The sequence below is a fragment of the Narcine bancroftii genome, chromosome 12 (assembly GCF_036971445.1).
Source record: "Narcine bancroftii isolate sNarBan1 chromosome 12, sNarBan1.hap1, whole genome shotgun sequence".
In the NCBI taxonomy this organism is placed as follows: Eukaryota; Metazoa; Chordata; class Chondrichthyes; order Torpediniformes; family Narcinidae; genus Narcine; species Narcine bancroftii.
In genome coordinates, this window is record NC_091480.1 from 82,306,639 (window position 1) to 82,325,657 (window position 19,019).

Sequence of the window (19,019 nt, forward strand, 5' to 3'; positions counted from 1 at the left end):
AAACAGCTATATCCAGGATACTCCGCCCTGCACTGACCACAACACCACACCCAGACACGGAAAACAGCTGTATCCGGGACACAGTGCCCAGTCCTGACCACAGCTCCACATATAGACACAGAAAATAGCTGTATCCGGGACACTCCGCCCTGCACTGACCACTACTCCACACCCAGACACGGAAAACAGCTATATCTGGGACACTCCACCCTGCACTGTCCACAGCACCACACCCAGACACGGAAAACAGCTGTATCCGGGACAGTCCACCCAGCCCTGACCACAGCTCCACACCCAGACACGGAAAACAGCTATATCTGGGACACTCCACCCTGCACTGTCCACAGCACCACACCCAGACACGGAAAACAGCTGTATCCGGGACAGTCCACCCAGCCCTGACCACAGCTCCACATCCAGACATGGAAAACAGCTGTATCCGGGACACTCTGCCCAGCCCTGACCACAGCTCCACATCCGGACATGGAAAACAGCTGTATCCGGGACACACTGCCCACTCCTGACCACAGCTCCACATATAGACACAGAAAACAGCTGTATCCGGGACACTCCACCCAGCCCTGACCACAGCTCCACATCCAGACATGGAAAACAGCTATATCCGGGACATACCGCCCTGGACTGACCACAACACCACACCCAGACACGGAAAACAACTGAATCCAGGACACTCCAACCAGCCCTGACCACAGCTCCACATCCAGACATGGAAAACAGCTGTATCCAGGACACTCAGCCCAGCCCTGACCACAGTTCCACATCCAGACATATAAAACAGCTATATCCAGGACACTCCGCCCTGCACTGACCACAACACCACACCCAGACACGGAAAACAGCTGTATCCTGAAAAGTGTGGGAGAAAGGAAAATAGAACAAGTAAAGAAAAACTAAAGATGATCATCCATGGAAAAGGATAGCAAAACACAGTCAAAGGAGAAAGGGAAACCAACCAGAATGGACTTAAAAGCAAGAAACCAACCCAGATTGAAAAGGTAAACCATCAGGTGAGATCAAATTAGCCAGTGGGAAGAGAGCAGGACAGAGTATTTGGAGCATCAGAAACATAAATGTCCCTGCTTTGTTTTCCACTTCTCCCGCCATGTCCTGTCTCCCCCCCCAACCACCCCCTACTTTGCTGCTCCACTGCTTTCCCTGACTCTGTTGTTTCCCCTTTCTCCGTTTTCTTTCCCTTTTACGGTTTCTGAAAATTCCTTTTATTCCAGTACTTCTCTCCATTGCCCTATTTCTGCTCTCAAAGTCTTTTACTCCTGATACTATTCTATTTCCTTCTATTTTCCTTTTCCGCAATACCTTTCCGACGTGCTTTCCACCATATTTTCTCCTTCCGCCCTAAGTTTCTCTTTATACCATGGCCCCTCATCCCAAAATGATCCCCTTTTCCACGTTGCGTTTTCTCTTTCCTTTGTGTTCAATCTTTTGAATTCCCCCTGATGAATTTCTTCTTTCACTTTGCTCATTTGTTTGACTCCACAGCCTTTCACGTTACTTTTCCCCTTTCCCCAAAGCCTTCCCCTCTCCCCCGTTGAACTCTACAGAATAGAGACAAGCCCGCTTTTGATCTATTGGCCATGCAAAAACCAACTTTTATACCAACTCTTTTGAATTCCTTTACCGACTTTCCTGTTGTGCATACTGAATAACACATTCCTGATTTTCCTACTAACTACCGGTGCCACGACACATTTAAAATGACAAATGGGACGTAGCAGAAAACCAAGGTACCCAGATTTTCACAACCTGTGTCAGTGATTTTGGCGAGTGGACCAAATACCATATTTCCAAGATCGTCGATGATGCTTGAAAATTCATTGGGATTTGTGAGGATGGAGAAGGATGCAAAAAAGGCCTCAAGAAGATACAAACCATGTGCCTGGCTGAGATGAGAACACAGCAGCATGCCAACAATTTAAGCAATTCATTGGGTTTGCTAATGGTAAGAGATTGAAAGGTGTTGATGTTCAAAGTATCCCAGCTGTGCTTCCCTGGACATAGTCACTGAAGGCTAAAATGCAGGTTCAACAAGCAATTAGGATGGAAAATGGAATGTAGATCTTTTATAAAACCACGGAGATGTGCAGTGCTCTGTCCGTGCCAACCTTGTGCCCACCACATACAGCCCTTTTGCTGCGTTGGGCTATTCAAGATTCTGCTTATGGTTGTGCATGCAGAAATATACATTTTCTTTTATTTCCTTTCCTATCCACGTATCTGTCCAAAAGCCCATCAACCATTGCCTGCCTCCACCACTTCCTTTGACAGCTTGTTCCATATATCCATGATCTCCCCTTGAAGCTGCAGCCCTCCATTCCAGGTAACATGCTGGGAAATCTTTTCTGTGCTCTCTAATGCTACCTCGCTGACAAAAGGCAAAGGAGGAAAAACCCAACACCCAACCCCAACCCACCAATTTTCCCCTGCAACCGTGTCTGCCTGTCCCGCATCGGACTTGTCAGCCACAAACGAGCCTGCAGCTGACGTGGACATTTACCCCCTCCATAAATCTTCGTCCGCAAAGCCAAGCCAAAGAAAGAATGCTACCACATTCCTCCATCAGTGTGGTATCAGAACTGTGAACTGCCCTCCAATATTACACAGCTGCGTTAGGATGTCCCAACTCTTACCCTGAGTACCGATGAAGGCAAACATACCAAATGCCTTCTTCATTGACCCTATCCACCCATGTCACCACTTCCAGCAAGGTTCCTCTATACACCAATGCTCCCAGGGTCCAAGCCATTTTCTCCATTCCAAGAGGATTTGAATACAGAAAAACAAGAAGGTCCTGTGATTACTATGTAGGGCCTTTGCAATGTGTAAGTTTTCATCACCTTACCTGAGAAAGGATATACAGTACTTGCCATAGGATGGGCTCAACAGTTTCATCTGATGGCTCCCAGCGTTGTACAACACAGAAAGGCTCTACTCATGTTTACTGACTGCTGTGATCTAAGCTGGTCTCAACTTCCTGCATATACCTCTAAATCATTCATATGTATGAACCTGTCTAATTATCTTAACCCAACTCTGCCACTTCCTCTTGCACTCTGTTCTTTATATCACTGCACTCTGTGTGAAAAGCTTGCCCTTCAGATCCCCTTTCAAATTTCGCCCTCACTTTAAAACAATGACCTCTAGTTTTAGACTCTCCTGCCCGAGGAAAATTACTGTTTCCATCCACTTTATACATGTCCTTTATGATTTTAGAAACCTCTCCGCCTTCTATATCTACTCATCTCTCTATATAACTGAAGCTCTCAAGTCCCAGCAACATCCTCATGAATCTTTTCGGCAACCCTTTTGGCATAATTACATCCTTCCTATAATATGGTGACTAGAACAACAAATAATACTCCAGGTGTGGATTCACCATAGAACATTACGGCATAAAGCAGGCCCTTTGGCCCTTCTAGTCTGCAACAAACTATTTTTAAGCCTAGTCCCACTAAGCTGCATCCAATCCATAACCTTCCCCCCCCACCACCTCATCCATGTATCTGCCCTAATACTAATATTTCTTAAATATTTAAATTGAGCCCGCATTCACCACTTCAGCTGCAGCTTGTTCCACACTCCCACCCCTCTCTGTGTGAGGAAGTTCCCCCAAAACTTTTCCCCTTTCATCCTTAACCCATGTCCTCAGGTTTGTATATCACCGACCCTAAGTGGAAAAAATCCTACCTGCATTTACTCATCTATTCCCTTCATAATTTTAAATACCTCAATCAAATCTCCCCTCATTCTTCTATGCTCTAGGAAAAAAAAGTCCTAACTTGTTTAACTTTTCCCTGTAACTCAGTTCCTGAAGCCCATTTCCTGAATGGTTCTAAAATTATCTCCCAACGCTTCTTCATATTCTTGTTGTGAGGGCAAATATTTCATATGCCTTCTTCACTTCGTCTACCTGGGTTGTAACATTCATGGAACTATAAGCTGTATCCCAATATCTTTCTGTTCCACAACGCTCTCCAGGGCTCTGTCATTTACCATTAAATCTTGCCTGGTTTAGCTTCCCAAAGTGCAACAGCTCACACTTGCTTGTGAAATAATTCTATCTGCCATTCCCTGGCCATTTTTCCTTGTTGAATGAGACCCTTCTGTGACCTTAGTCAACCTTCTTCACTGTCTATCATATCACCCTCAAACTTCATCCGCCATCTACATTCTCATCCAAGTTGTTCATATAGATATATAGATGATGAATAACAGTGGTCATATCACTAATCCCTGCAGCACAACCCTGGTCACAGGCCTCCAGTCTGGGAAACGATCCTCCGCTACCACCCTCTGTCAACTACAACCAAGCCAATTTTATATCCAGTTGGCTAGCTCGTCCTGAATCCACGTGAGAATCTTCTGAACCAGCCAGCTCTCTGGGACCTTAATGCGGGTCTTGCTAAACTCCATGTTAAATTGTCCTTGGTCCCTCTTGAATCTCTCTCCCCTCACTTTAAACATATGCCCTCCAGTTCTAGAACCATCTACAATGTGTTCATGCCTCTCATGGTTCCATATCCCTCCAACAAAAAATGCAAATTTCTGAGACCGTTTGCCACACACAAAACCATGTTGACCTTCACTAATCCCCTAAAAGCATTCAAACAGCATAGATTTTGAAGAGAATGATGACAGCAGGGAAGTCAACATTGTCTTCAGTGGTTTTCAAACTTTTTCTTTCCACCCATGCACCACTTTAAGCGATCCCTTACTAATCACAGAGCACCTATTACATTGGGATTACTTAAGATAGTATGTGAGTGGAAAGAAAAAAGTTTGAAAACCACTGATCTCCATGGACCAGCAAGGCCCCTGACAAGGTCCTACAGAGTAGGCTGGACCAGAAGTTTAGGTCACAAGGGAGCCAGGGTGAGCTAACCAAATTGATACCGATTTGGCTTGATGGTATGTGACAGGGGGTGGTTACTCAGAATGGAGCCTGTGACCAGTGATGTGCTACAGGGTCAGTGCTGGGTCCTCCATTGTTTGTTATCTACATTAAGGTAATTATCATAGTTTGTGGAGCATGAAGATTATCTGAGATTGCAACAGGATCTAGATCAACTGGGGAAATGGACCAGGGGATGGCAGATGGGTGAGATATTGCTCTTTGATAGTTTAAACCAGAGTTGGACTTGCATGGTGAATGGTAGGGACTGGAGAGAGACCCAAGGATACAAGTGCACATTTCCATGAACACAGCAGTCACACAGCAAGCCAACAGGTCCAGAGGTCCAGCTTGTTCATGCTAAACAACGTGCCCCCACTGCTGTAGTCCTATTTGGCTCACATTAGGGCCAAACCCCTCCAATCCGTGTAATTATCCAAATGCTTTTTAAAAAGATAATGCTTTGTCTGGCAGCTTGTTTTATATGCCACCATGCTCTGCGTGAAGAACTATCTAATCACATCCTATGGAGTCATACAGCTCTGAACTGATGTCCTTCCAATAGCTGAATGACAGTGATCACTAAGAGCATCAAAGGTTATGGAAAAAAAAAACAGGACAATGGGGTTGACAGGAAGAATACACGAGTCATGATTCGAATGGTGAAGCAGACTCAATGGCCTAATTCTGCTATCTCTTACGGTCTTATAACTGTACACAGTATTCACAGTATTTACCCAGAGAAGTGTGAATCTGTGGAATGCTCTGCCACAGAGGGTGGTAGAGGCAGATTCGCTGATTATGTACAAAAGAGAGTTAGATAAGACTCTAGGAGTTAAGGGTTATGGGGATAAGGCTGGAATGGGGTACTGATGGTAGTGATCAGCCATGATCTGTAAAATGGCGGTGCTGGTTCGACAGGCCGAAGGGCCTACTCCAGCTCCTATTGTCTATTCTAAGTGTGGTCTCACTAACGAGGTCCCAACTTTTGTAATCAGTACCCTACCCAATGAAAGGCAAGCATGCCAAATGCCTTTGACCTTTTTGCCACTTTCAGGGAAATATGCACCCTGTACCTGAGCTCTCTCTGCTCTACAACACTCTCCAGGGCCTCACCATTCACTACACATCCTGCCCTGGTGTGACGTACTTGTCATAATTAAATATCATTTGCCTTTCCTTGGCCATCTTCCCAACTGATCTAGATGATGTTCTAAACTTAGATACCTTTCCTCACTGCCCATTACACGTCATCCACAAATTTACATTTCAAGTTAACTATACAGCCTTTCAAATTGTTAACATAGTGGACCCAGTGGCACTCCACTGGACACAGGCCTGTAATCAAAAAACCATGCTTCTACTATGACATCAGAACTGAAATAGGCCATGCAGCCCATCAAGTCTACCCTGCCATTTAATCATGAGTTGATCCATTTCCCACTCAGCCCCACGGCCCGGCCTGCTCCCCATAATCTTTGATGCCCTGGCCAATCAAGAACCTATCGATCTATGCCTTAAATAAAGCCAATGATCAATCCTTCATAACTTCCCGAGGCAACATTCTATAGATTCAGTAAGCATCCAGTGAAAGAAATTCCTCTGCACCTCCCTTCTAAGCGGATGACCTTCAATCCTGAAGTTGTGCCCTCTCCCATGGGAGAGGAGTCCAAGGAGGGACCTTGTAGAACTTTATAAAATCAAAAGTCTTTCTCACAGGGTAGAGGAATCTAAAACTAGAGGGCATAGGTTTAAGACGCGAGAGGAAATAGTTAAAAGGGGCCTGAGGAGAACCTTCTTCACACAGAGGGTAGTGGGGATGTGGAACAAGCTGCCACAGGAAGTGGTAGATATTGGGACCTTTGTAATATTAGACAGGAACATGGACAGAGAAGTTTGAGAGGGATATGTGCCAAATGTGGTCAATAGGATGAGCTTGGACAGCATGGACAAGTTGGGCCAAAGATCCTGCTTCTGTGTGTAGAACTCTCTGGCTCCATGACATGTTAGTGAGGGGAATAGACAAATGGGATTCCTGGCTTATCGAACTATCCCCTCTACTTTTCTTGGTCGTCACCTCAGGTGTGACCACCTCACTAAACTCAGCATAAAGGATGCTCTAGAATGAGTCTGAATATTGATCCAGTCTCTCAAGGTGGTCTGATAGGAGATGAGCTGGGCACACATACTACATGATATAGTCAATAGGAACACCTGTACCTTCAAGCTTTCGCTGTTCTACTACACCCTGTTCTCCCACATCCAGCAGACAGGGTACTTCATTACCCTGCAGCCATCTCTAAACTACTAAGACCACAGAAGAAAATCAAGATCTGACCTTATCTTCCTGCTGCTCAGCCTCCTCGCTGAAGCCGCTCGAGGCAAAGCCTCAGTGCTTAAGTGCAACACCTTGACTGAATCAGCTGGGAAGAGATTGAGTGGACTGGTACCGTTCTCTGTAGAGTGTAGAAAAACACAAGTTCTCAATCCATAAATAACTTGTCAGGCAAGGATGCAGCGAGGATGATTCTCTTCGTTAAAGAGTCAAAGACTTGGGGGGGGGTGGGGGGGTCAGACCTCAATGATGTTTAGACTAAGGAGGAGAAATTTCTTCACAGAGAGTGGTGAAACCTTGGAATTTTCTACCCTGGAATGATGGGGAGATATGGACACTGCATCTTTTCGGAACCTAAATTAATACATTTCTGCTTTTAATGGGATGTGGGTTACTATAAAAAACATTAGTGGGAAAGGAAATTATCATCAGAAGGGGAATGAGGGATGGAAGGCAGTAGGACAGCATTCCAAAAGAAAGCACAAGCAGGAGAAAAGGAGTGAATGGGAAAAAGCCTCAGGAGAAAAGGAAAAAGCATCAATGGAAAAGGGAAAAACAGGAGGAGTAAAGGGGGATAGAGCATTGGGGGAAAGGGTCATCAGTAGAAGAGTAAGGTGGACATTGTGGAATAGGAAAAATAAATTAAATCCAGCCTGGAAGAACAAAGCTGGGGGGTGGGGGGATGGGCGGGGGAGCCGCAATCTGATAACCATTCAGGGTCAAAGCAATGGAGCAGCAGGACACTTAAAAGGTGGGGTGGAGGTGGTGAAAAAAAATCAGGGAAAACGCAACAGCTGAAGAGTGGAATTAACTGCATCAAGAACAAATAGAAGGTTAAAGAGGACTTTTAGGGCCGTAATCTCAGGATTACCTCCTGTATCCTATACTAGCAAGGGTTAAAAGAAGAAGACAGCGCAGTTGACAATCTGGCCGAAGAACTGGAGCAGGGAGGAGGGCTTTATCTACTTGGGATCACTTCTGGAGCAGGGTGAGGCCATGCGTAAGAAGGGCAGATTACCATAAAATTGGAAGGAGACCAACATCCTTGGAAGGAGGCTTGTTCATGCTACTCAGGAGGTGTTGAGCAGGGCAGGTGTCACAATGTGGCAAATGGGGGGGAATGACCTCGAGCGTAAAGGACAAATCAAGCAAATTCAGTGGACAGAACAGCCAGTGGTAGATTAGGGATCAATTGAGAATGGAGCTGCGACACTCAGCTACTTTTACTCTAAGGCAAGGAGTCGAGGCTTCAGGCATAGGTCAGCGGATGGAATGACATTAATCATGCAGCCACAGGAACATGGTTGAGTGAAGGACAAGGCTGAATGTCCTAGGGTACAGGAATTTTAACTATGAAAGAAAGGTTGTAAAAGAGGGGGTGGGGGAGTCATATTATTAATGAGTAACAACCTTGCAGGAGTGTCTCGAGAGGATATCCAGGAGGGATTGTCCTGTTATCTTTACCTTTCATAATATATACCCCAGACAAGGTCCACGGGTAAACCACCATACCAACACCAGCATGAGTTAGCTGGTGGTTGGGTATAAAACCAGGCCCGGAAAGCAGGGACACGGAATATATGCACTTGTTTGGTTGGCCCTGAAAACCGGCACATGGAGCCCAAAGGAACAAGGAGTGCTCACTTTGCTGGGGTTACACCACAGGGCTCCAATGTCAGGAATTAGAGGGGGACAGATCACAAAAAAATATGAGCATAGAGGATTATAATAGCAGGGATTTAACTTGCCCGATAGTGGAAGAGTGACAGAACATGGGAAAGTAAAGGATAACAACACAAAAGGGATAAGTAGCCAGTATCCTGAGGCTGAAGAAGTAAAACGTGGCATCACAAGAAGGGGAACGCAACATCAGGAGAAGAGAGAAAGGGAGGAAAGGAAACAAGTAGAAAGCAAACATCAAGGCAAAGAGCAACAGGAAAACTATGAAGTGATAACATCACAAAAAGACTGGAAAATAACACTTTAAACAAGAAAATCTGTAGTGCCATACCTAAATGTGTTGGGAGAAACTCAGCAGGTCACGCAGCATCCAGAGGAAATGAAGGGAAACCAATGTTTCAGGCCTGAGCCCTTCACCAAGGTTTCGCTCCCGTGGACGCTGCTTGACCCGCTGAGTTTCTCCAGCACCTTGGTGCATTGCCGTGGACAAGATAGCCCAAAGAAAACGAGCAAAGCACGAGCAGAGAAATGGCAAAATGCACTGAGACAAACAAAACAGCAGGAGCTGCAAGGTGAAAAACATCAAGGTGGAAAAGAAACCCAGCAGGAATCCACAAATCAAGCAGCAGGATTTGCAGCGGCGGAGAAGGCAAACAGAACCAGGAGGAATTGATGCGAGTGGAAGGAGAAAGAGAAAGAACATGGGGGAAAAAGGAAAACCACATTGAGGAAAAGGCAAGCGTCGGCGAAGAAACAGCAGACGAGGAAGAGAAAAGCTAGAGTGGTGTCAAATAGTAAACGTTAACAGTAGAAGGAGAGAGAGTCATCTCAAAGTGAGACCATGATGAGGTGAGAGGAGAATGCATTGGTGGGGAAACAGGGGTGAGGGGAGAAAATGAAGCAGGAGGGAAAAATAAAAATGCAACACAATGCAAGGGAACCCCCAGGTGAACACAAGGAAAAATAAGGCAAGGAATAGGGGAGGGTGGGGATGGGCAGTGGAGGAGGGGGGGTGGGAGTGGTGGGGGAGTAGGGATGGAGGTGGGGGGTGGTGGGGATGGGGTTGGGGGAAGACGGTGGGGAGGATGGTAGGGATGGGGATGGGGTTGGAGGAGGTGGTGGGGATGGGGTGTGGGGGAAGACAGTGGGGTGATGGATGGGGGTGGGGTTAGGAAAAATCAGAACTGGGAAAAAACCAAATCAGCACTGGGGAAAGTAAAACTTCACAAATGAAAAAGCTGAAGGGGAGAGAAGAGCACCGAACATAGAACAGAACAGGTCCCTATGCCCACATGTCTCTGCTGAACACGATGCCCAATTTATACTAAAACATGATTCATATCCATCTATTCCCTGCAGATTCATGTGTCTATCTACAAACCTCTGAAACACTACTATTGTATCTGCTTCCACCACTACTCCCGGCAGCTTGTTCTCGGCACCCACCACTCCCAGTAAATAAAAACGTGCCTCGCACATCTTCAAACAACCCCCACCCCCCAACCTTCAATACATGTCCTCCAGTAGGACATCTTTACCCCAGGGAAAAGATTTTGACTATCAACCCCATCTAGCTTTATCATAATCTGACAAATCTATCAGCTTTCCTCTCACCCTTTTTGGAAGACCTGAGGTAAAGAGCGGGAACAAAGTCGAATCAGTCTATAGGTTAAGCTGAAGGTTTTTCGTGTTGTTGTCACACCCACCACACTCTAGACTGTGAGACATGGACAGGGTACAACAGACATGCCAAACATTTAACCACCTCTGCATTTACCACAATGCCATTTCTATACCATGAAGGACCACGGCAACGTCCATGTATATAATGTATACATTCTGCCCTCATCAATCTTCTTGGTCATCTCTTCAAAAATCTCCATCAAATGCACAAGGTACAATTTCCCATGTACATAGTCATGGTGGCTATCGTTCCATAAAGTAGCTGCTCTGATATTATGTCACCAAACATTCTTCTGACATGTCCTGCCCATTGGACATTGGCCCGTAAGGCTGAAGAGGTTTGTCTGACACAGATTCTGTGTGGACTGGAATCTTGCCCTGCTACTTGGTGTGAAATATTCTCACAGACAGGTCAGGTGGAGGATGGTTAAGTGTCTCGCATGTCTGCGTTACACTGGCATTTCTCACATGGAGAGCATGGTGGGTGTGACAGCAGCATGGCCTTTAAGCCGATCCTAACCTCGTCATCAATGTGGACTCATCCCGAAAGAGTGTTGCCGAGGTATGTAAACTTATCTGCCACTGAAAGGCCTTGACCATTCACAAGGTTGTTGGTCGGTTCACTATTTCTGTTTTCTTTGTTTAATTGTGAGGCCAGTGTTGCCACGGTCACACCGATTTCCATACTTTGTGTCTGGCTAAGCATCTCCTGAGGTTAAAGAGCCTGCCGTCAGTCCTGGATTTAAAGATTCCTTTGTCTTTATCAGGATAGGCATCAGACAGCATTGCAAAGAATATCACGCTGAACAGCACAGACTTTTTTCCCCAACACTGATGACCAGAAATTGATCTGAAGTTCTGTCATCCATTACACTGGCCATCACAAGGTTGTCAGACAATTGGAGTGAATGTTTTTGGGGCAACCATACTTTGCAATGATCTTCCTCAGGCAATCAGGACATTGTCAAATGCTCCAGTGAGTTTGACAAAGGCGGTGAACAGGCTGCAGTTTTTATGTTTCTTAAGGCGCTGTTTTACTGCGAAGACCATATCTGCTATTCCAGGCCCTTCGTGGCTTTCTGGATGTAGGTCTCCCTAAATGGGGATTGAAAAGACTCCTCTGTGATTATCTAAATGGTTCCCTTACCCTTGTCCAGGTGTGTAATTGAGGCATTGTTGATGCCAGGGTGCTTTATGCTTTCTCCATAACTTTTGAAGTAACTCTTTTAGTTTCTCAGTCAACAGTGGTTGCTCCTTCTTTGAAGACTTTCTGATACAGCATGTGTTTCTATAGCTGTTCCAGATAACACTGGACAACATTTTTTTTTCCAAAAGGTTTGCTTCCTGAAAAAAAATTGGGGATTATGATAGACTGAATACAAAGATACTTTCAGATTTGCTGTATCACGTAGGAGAAACATTAAATTAACCTTAATTGAATTTAGCATGTTTAATCGCATAATTGTGTTAGTTCAACTGACTTAAAAATGTTTTGCTTCTGATTTCTGTGTGAGGAGCCCAGGGTTTGTCTTGGTCACAAATTTTACAACCGAAGTGGGCTTTCTTAATAAGTGCGGTTATGCTGGGACTTTAAGCCTTAAGCATAGATGCACCACAAATGTTACAGAATGTATCGCAACTGTTGAGACATTGACGAGACATTTCTGCTGTGTTGAATCTTCCTGCAGACAATAAATGCTATTGTTAAGTACACTCACTCTGCTATTGACTGAAGAACCTTTGTATCAACATGCATTCAATCTTTATCAATGTAATGCACAGCATCTGTATATGTGAGCTGCTTTTATAGCCTGTCTGCATCTATCCTGACTAAGCATGCCCAGGCCTAAGATAACATTTGCATATAGTACCTGCATCCCAGACATGCTTGGACTGACCATAACACCTTGGTTTGTGGGCAATATAATAATAGACTTAAATATGACCAAAAAAATCACAAAAAATAGGCTATATCTAAAAAACAGTAGGTGATGGGAATTTTTTTTAAGATGCTTTCCATAATGAACAGTCCAAAGCCTTAAAATACACCCAAGAGTGTTCAAGATGCAAAATCTTTGTTGTCCAGTGTAATCATTGTAATGTCAACTTTAGCACTTCAATCAGTTTCCAGATTCAGCAGGAGTGAGGCTTGTTCTAGATTGCAGCCCGTGATCTATTGCTTCATCACTAACTGTAGACGGTCCATTTAGGCGAGAGTTGAAATGCTCAGCCCTACTTTTTTTTCAGTAATTAAGTCAGCTCACTCAGTAGAGATGATTGAGCTTTTTGTCAAGACTTGATTTCATCAAACCTGCTTTTCTTTTCCATGTCTTTGGTCCAAGCTTCCCACAGGTAGTTCTGTTTTGGGTATCTCTGAACAAGACCCAACCATCATTTACACCATCAGGACTGAGGTCCAGATCAGCTACAAACTTTTGCTTCACTGTGAGTCGTTTACATTAAGTTGTTTAACAGACTTTATGTCTTGGAACACCTCTTGATACTGATGTGGGGATTGATATGGAGACTCAATCCAGGAATCTGCCCCACACATAACCTTAGTCACCACCAGGTCTTGCTGGTCTTTTTCCTGATAACAAAGTCAATGAGATGCAGTTCCTGGAGCTTGGATGTGCAGATGGAGTTTTGTGACAGGTTAGTTGATGCGAATTGGTGTTGGTTATGATTAGATCACCCAACGTTGCTCAGTTTGGTGGGAGCCAGCTATCACTTTTCCACTCATTGGCTCCTCACTAAAGCATGGTCTGCTCCAACTCTTCAGTGGAAGAATGATGAGGTTCTCTCTCCTGGGTCCATCTGAGATCACTGTCCCCAAGCCTTGATAGAACATCTTGGAACCTCAGAGGAAATGCTCCAAGTTGCATGGGACAAAGAAAGTTGGAGTAGTGAGGGAAAAGGAAGAGAGCATTAGAGGAATCTATAAATCTCCACAGGATCATACTGACCGGACAGGGGGAGGATCTTGCTGATGTCCTCCAGAGCCAGGGCTCACAGTCTCAGGATACAGGGGTATCACAGACCACAGATCAGAAGGAAGTTCTACACCTATGAACCCATGAGATACCTGCTACAGAGGCCACACCAGCAAATATGTTCAAGGAAATGCCTACTGAATTGCTGAAGGAGTAGGGGTTATGTGGAAAAGGTGGAACAGATGATCAGCCTCCATGATGGAGCAGGCGTTTGGGCAAAAGAGCATTCGCCTGCTTCTATTCCCCATGTTTCCATGCCTCTATGAGAGAAAATATCAGAGGGGAAGCAGCAAGGAGGATGAAGGGAAAAGCACCTATCAGAATAACATGGGTGAAATGAAGGAGCTGATGTGGAAAGTGGACAAGAGAAAAATAATGTGGTGGCAGAGAAAAGGGGGTGAGACAATGTCAAGAAACTGGCAGCAGGGAACAGAAAACAAGGTGAGGGATAAAACAGCCGCAGAAAAGGAATGACAAATAAATCAAGACCAAAGGAATGGAGCAGGATAAGAGTCCATGTAAAATAGTATAGGGAAAGGGATACGTAATCTGTGGAGCAGGGGAAGAAAGTGGGAAGACAGCAGGAAAAGGAAAAATGGCCGTAGGCAAGGGGGTCAGGCAATGGGAGAAAGGAGAGAAACTGCATCAGGGAATGCAAATAGGCATGAGGAAGAAGGAATGTATGAGGAGAATATACATTAGAGGAGGAAAGCGCAAGGAGGCAGAAATACTCAGCAGAGAGAGTGAATGACATGAACAGAAAGGAAAAAGACAAAAAAAATAACGGAGAAGAGAAAAAGAATCGGCAATAGGAGAGATCAGGAGGGATAAAGTGGGAATTAAGCAAGAAAATCTGCAGACGCGGCAATCGCAGTTTACACAAAGATGCTGGAGAAACTCAGCAAGCCACCCTGCGTTCTTTATGCAGAAAGATAAAAATACAGAAGGAAAATTTCAGGGCTGAGTCTTTCATGAGGAAAAAGCAGGCAGGTCTCCGAGGAGGGGGCAGGGGAAGGATCACAGTCCCAGGGGCAGGAGGACTGGCTGAGTTTCTCCAGCATTTTTGTGGAAAAGAAAATGCGAGGGTTGCACCAGGAAAGAAGGAAAAGCAAAACATGGCAGGTCAAAGAACGGAGGAAAGTGGAAGATGGTCAGGAGAAAGGAAAGCAGCCAAAAAAAAAATCCAAAGGGCAGAATTAATTTTCATTTAGAGAGGGAGCAATTAATCTTGGCACTCAGCATGGTTTTGTGGGGGAGAAGCGGTTTAACTCATTTGAGTGAGGTTAGTCAGTGCATCAAAGTCAATGGGAATGATAAAGGCCGTATGGACTTCGGTAAAACAAGGGCACTATAGCAGACTGGTCATCGTTAGTAGCTGTTAAATTGGGTCCAAGTTTGGCTTGGCGATATTGTTTATAATTATATACATCATTGTGCGTTTGTATGTGTGCCCGCGTGTACACGTGATATAGAAGGGGTAGTATAGGAACCTTTTGTCATTAGTTACATACATTAACTCAGATATTAGGTCAGAGATGTAATCAGTAATGTCCACACAAGAAGGATATTTGGATGTTCACGTGGAACCAACACCAAGTGCTGACAAATGAGGTGAATATTGACAGATTCTTGATGGTCTTCACAGACGAGTGGGGTTGAAGCACCTGTTCCGTGCAGCAGGACTTCATGGTCATCGAGGTCATTGTGATTAGAAGAGACAGGCACTGAATCAAGGGAGCCAGTTGCGTGCAAGGAGAAAGGCGGTGGAGGAAGATGAAACATCATGAAGACAGGACATCAGCAGCAGTGGAAATGGTGAAGAGAACGAAAGGCAGCAGCAGATGAAAGGTGTAAGTTTTTATAGGGTGGCACGGTTAGTGCAGTGTTGTTACAGCGCCAGCAATGGGGAGCGGGGTTTGAATCTGGCCCTGTCTGTAAGAGGTTTTTTATATTCTCCTTGTGGGATTTTCCCAGGGGGTTTCAGTTTCCTCCCACCATTCATTTGGGTGTAATTGGGCAGGATGGGCTCGTGGGCCAAAAGGGCCTGTTACCATGCAGTATGTCTAATTTTTAAAAAAATTAAAGAGAATAAAGGGTGAATAAGGCAGAACAGCATGCGATGGGAAAGGAAACACTGAGGGAAAACAAAATGGTTCACACAGAAGACAATGAGCACAGATAGAACAAGGGAGAAAAGAATGCAGTGGCTTTAGAGAGAGGTAAGATGGCAAAACACTAGGACAACATCAGAGAGAAACAGTATGCAGGGCTCCTGGAAATTAAAAATAATCAGGTTAAAAAGAAGGAGCAATTTTGGGGGTGGGGGGGAGACAGGGAAGGTGAACAGAAAATAAACCAGACACAGCAAAGGAAACCAGCAGAATGACAACAGGAACCTGCAGCAAATGAGAAAGGAAAGTCGGAAAATTGACAGAGGGAGGGTGGGCACAGGCAGGAGGGAAAACATCACATCAGAAGGAACAAAAGGGATGATGAAAAAAAGGAAAAACAAAGTTAATGAGGAGAAAGTGAGAGCGAGGGAAGGGGAAAGGAGTCGACACGTTGAGCAGCAGGAAAAAAATAAAGTACAAGCAGAAAGGGGACAGAAACAAGACGTGAAGAACAAGAGGAGCGAAGAATGGAACACGTGGTTGCAGGAAGCTGCTTTGCTCTTCAAGCCACCATCAACGTTCAATATGATCGTGGCTGATGGTCCATCACAAACACAAGTTCCTATTCTCTCCCCATTGCTTGATGCCTTTTGTGTCCAGAAATTATTCACCTCTTTCTTAAACAGATTCAGTAATGGTCTCTACAGCCATCTATGGTAACAAGTTCCAGAGGCTCACCATCCTCGGAGTGAAAAAAATCTTTGTCCTTAATTTCTTTCTTGTATCCTGAGGCAGCCAGAGGAAACATCACACTGATTTCCATTCTCCATTTAGCAACACAATCCACTGGAGGAACCCAGGGGGTCGTGCAGGATCAGTGGGGGAGTAAATGGTCAACGCTGCTGGTGACTACGTCTCTCCCACTGATGTTGCTCGAATCATTGAGTTCCTCCAGTGGATTGTGTTGCTAAATTGACTCAAAGTTTTCCACATTCTTAAATTCTTCCATTCTAGTTTGTATTTAAGGCATTCTTTCTGACAAGTGTCCCCTTCCTGAGTTAAGTGGGACCGAGGGTACATGTGCATAGTTCCATGAACAGGATGACTCAGGTAGAAAGGGTGGCATTTAGCATACTAGCCATTCAAAAGGGTATAGAATACCTCACAATAGAGTATTGACAAGGTCACATGTGTATAGTGTTGAAGCTCTGGTCTCTCAGCTCTACAAAGAGCTGGGAAGGAGCTCGGAGGAGATTCACCAGCTCGTTGCCAGGACTGAAAAGCTTGGCTTATCGGGAGAGGCTGGATAGGCTGGAGGATGATCATACAGAGGTTTATAAAATCATGAGGGCATGGATAAAGCAAATGCTCACAGTCTGTTTCACAGGCTAAACTATTTCAGAACTGGAGGACATTGATTTAAGGTGTGCGGGGAGAGATTTAAAGAGGGACTTGAGGGGCAGTGTTTTTCACTCAGAGAGTGGTCTGCATCTGGAACAAGCTGCCAGAGGAAACTATAGACATGGATACAAATTATGATATTCAAATATATTTGGATCGATAGACAGGGATAGGTAGAGAGATATGGACCAATTGCAGGAAAATGGGACTAGCCCAAAATTGCAAGGGCTATCTGGAATGAAGTGATTTTTCCAAGCTGATTTATTCTATCAGGAGACAAAACTGCACATGCATGGTCTTATCTTGCATAATTCTTGCAAGGAATTTTAGTTCTTGCACTCAAAACCTCTTGCAATGAAGCCAATCTCCCATTTTCCTTCTTTTCTAATTGCTCCACCTGTATGTTCACTTTCAGTGCCTGCTGTTCGAGGTACTTCGATCCATTTACACATTAACATTTTCAAATCTATGTCTACTTCTGTTAATTCCACTGAACTGGATTTATCCACATTGCTGATATCACCTTGGAAGACTCTTTGCACCCTTCTCTCAATCCCACCCAACTTTGTTCAGCCCACTTAGATAATATTACATTCAGTTCACTCGACCAAAGCATTTATCTAAAGAAACAGAAAGTGCTGGAATTCTCAGCAGGTCAGGCAGCGTCTGTGGAAAAAGAAAGAGAGTTAGTGTTTCAGCTTACAGAATCTTCATCAGAACGAGAGAAAAGGAACAGTGACAGGGAAAAACAGAAGGGGTAAAAATAAACAGATAGACAGCATCTAGGGCAAGGAAAGAGCAGCATGAGAGGAACAAAATCAGGATCAAATGGCCACAGATAGAGCACAGCAGGTGGTCAGAGGATAACAACAGTGGGACATAGAGATAACAGGTACAGGGAACAGGTAGAGTAGATGGACAAAGTACTACAGCATTTGGGTGCAGAGAAAAAGCTGGATGCAAGGAAAATAGCAGATGAACCCCAGAAAGCAGCCGCTGAGAGGGAAAACAGCATCTGGACAAAGGAAAACAGTAACAGATGTGATAGCATCTGGACACAAGGCAAACAGGCAGTTGGACAGTGGGAAACAACTGGACACAGTGTACAGAGGCTGGGTGTGAGGTACAAGGGTGGACATGGGGTACAGAAACTGGATGTGGAGTACAGAAGCTGAACACTGGGTACAGAAGATGGACACGGGGTACAGAAGCTGGGCGTGGGGTACAGAAGCTGGGCGTGGGGTACAGAAGCTGGGCGTGGGGTACAGAAGCCGGGCGTGGGGTACAGAAGCCGGGCGTGGGGTACAGAAGCCGGGCGTGGGGTACAGAAGCTGGGCATGGGGTACAGAAGCTGGGCGTGGGGTACAGAAGCTGGGCGTGGGGTACAGAAGCTGGGCGTGGGGTACATAAGCTGGGGCGTGGGGTACAGAAGCTGGGCGTGGGGTACTGAAGTTGGACACTGGGTACAGAGGCTGGATGCAGGGTAAACAAGCTAGATGTGGGGTACAGAGGCTGGATGTGGGGTACAGGCTGGAAACAGCATAAACAGGCTGGATCTCAGATACAAAGTTTGGAAACGAAGCACAGAAGCTGGACACTGGAAACAGAAGCTGGACGCGGGGTACAGAAGATGGAGGTGGGGTACACAAGCTGAACATGAGGTACAGAGGCTGGACGCGGGGTACAGAAGATGGAGGCAGGGTACACATGCTGAACATGAGGTACAGAGGCTGGACGCGGGGTACAGAGGCTGGACGCGGGGTACAGAGGCTGGACGCGGGGTACAGAGGCTGGACGCGGGGTACAGAGGCTGGACGCGGGGTACAGAGGCTGGACGCGGGGTACAGAAGATGGAGGCGGGGTACACAAGCTGAACATGAGGTACAGAG

General features: G+C 45.4%; 1 protein-coding gene across 3 annotated transcripts in view; it reads right to left on the reverse strand.

Annotated features, from left to right (window-relative positions):
- Positions 1 to 19,019, reverse strand: part of cntnap1 (contactin associated protein 1) — a 98,364-nt gene that overhangs the window by 36,802 nt on the left and 42,543 nt on the right. The window contains exon 1 of one of the 3 annotated variants that reach the window (XM_069907221.1): positions 11,773 to 18,353. The exons of 1 other annotated variant lie outside the window; for it this stretch is intronic. The gene's annotated coding sequence lies outside the window, so the exon portion shown is untranslated. Of the gene's footprint in view, positions 1 to 7,265; positions 7,366 to 11,772; positions 18,354 to 19,019 lie in introns of those variants that run through there. One more of the 3 variants, XM_069907222.1, reaches the window with a different exon arrangement.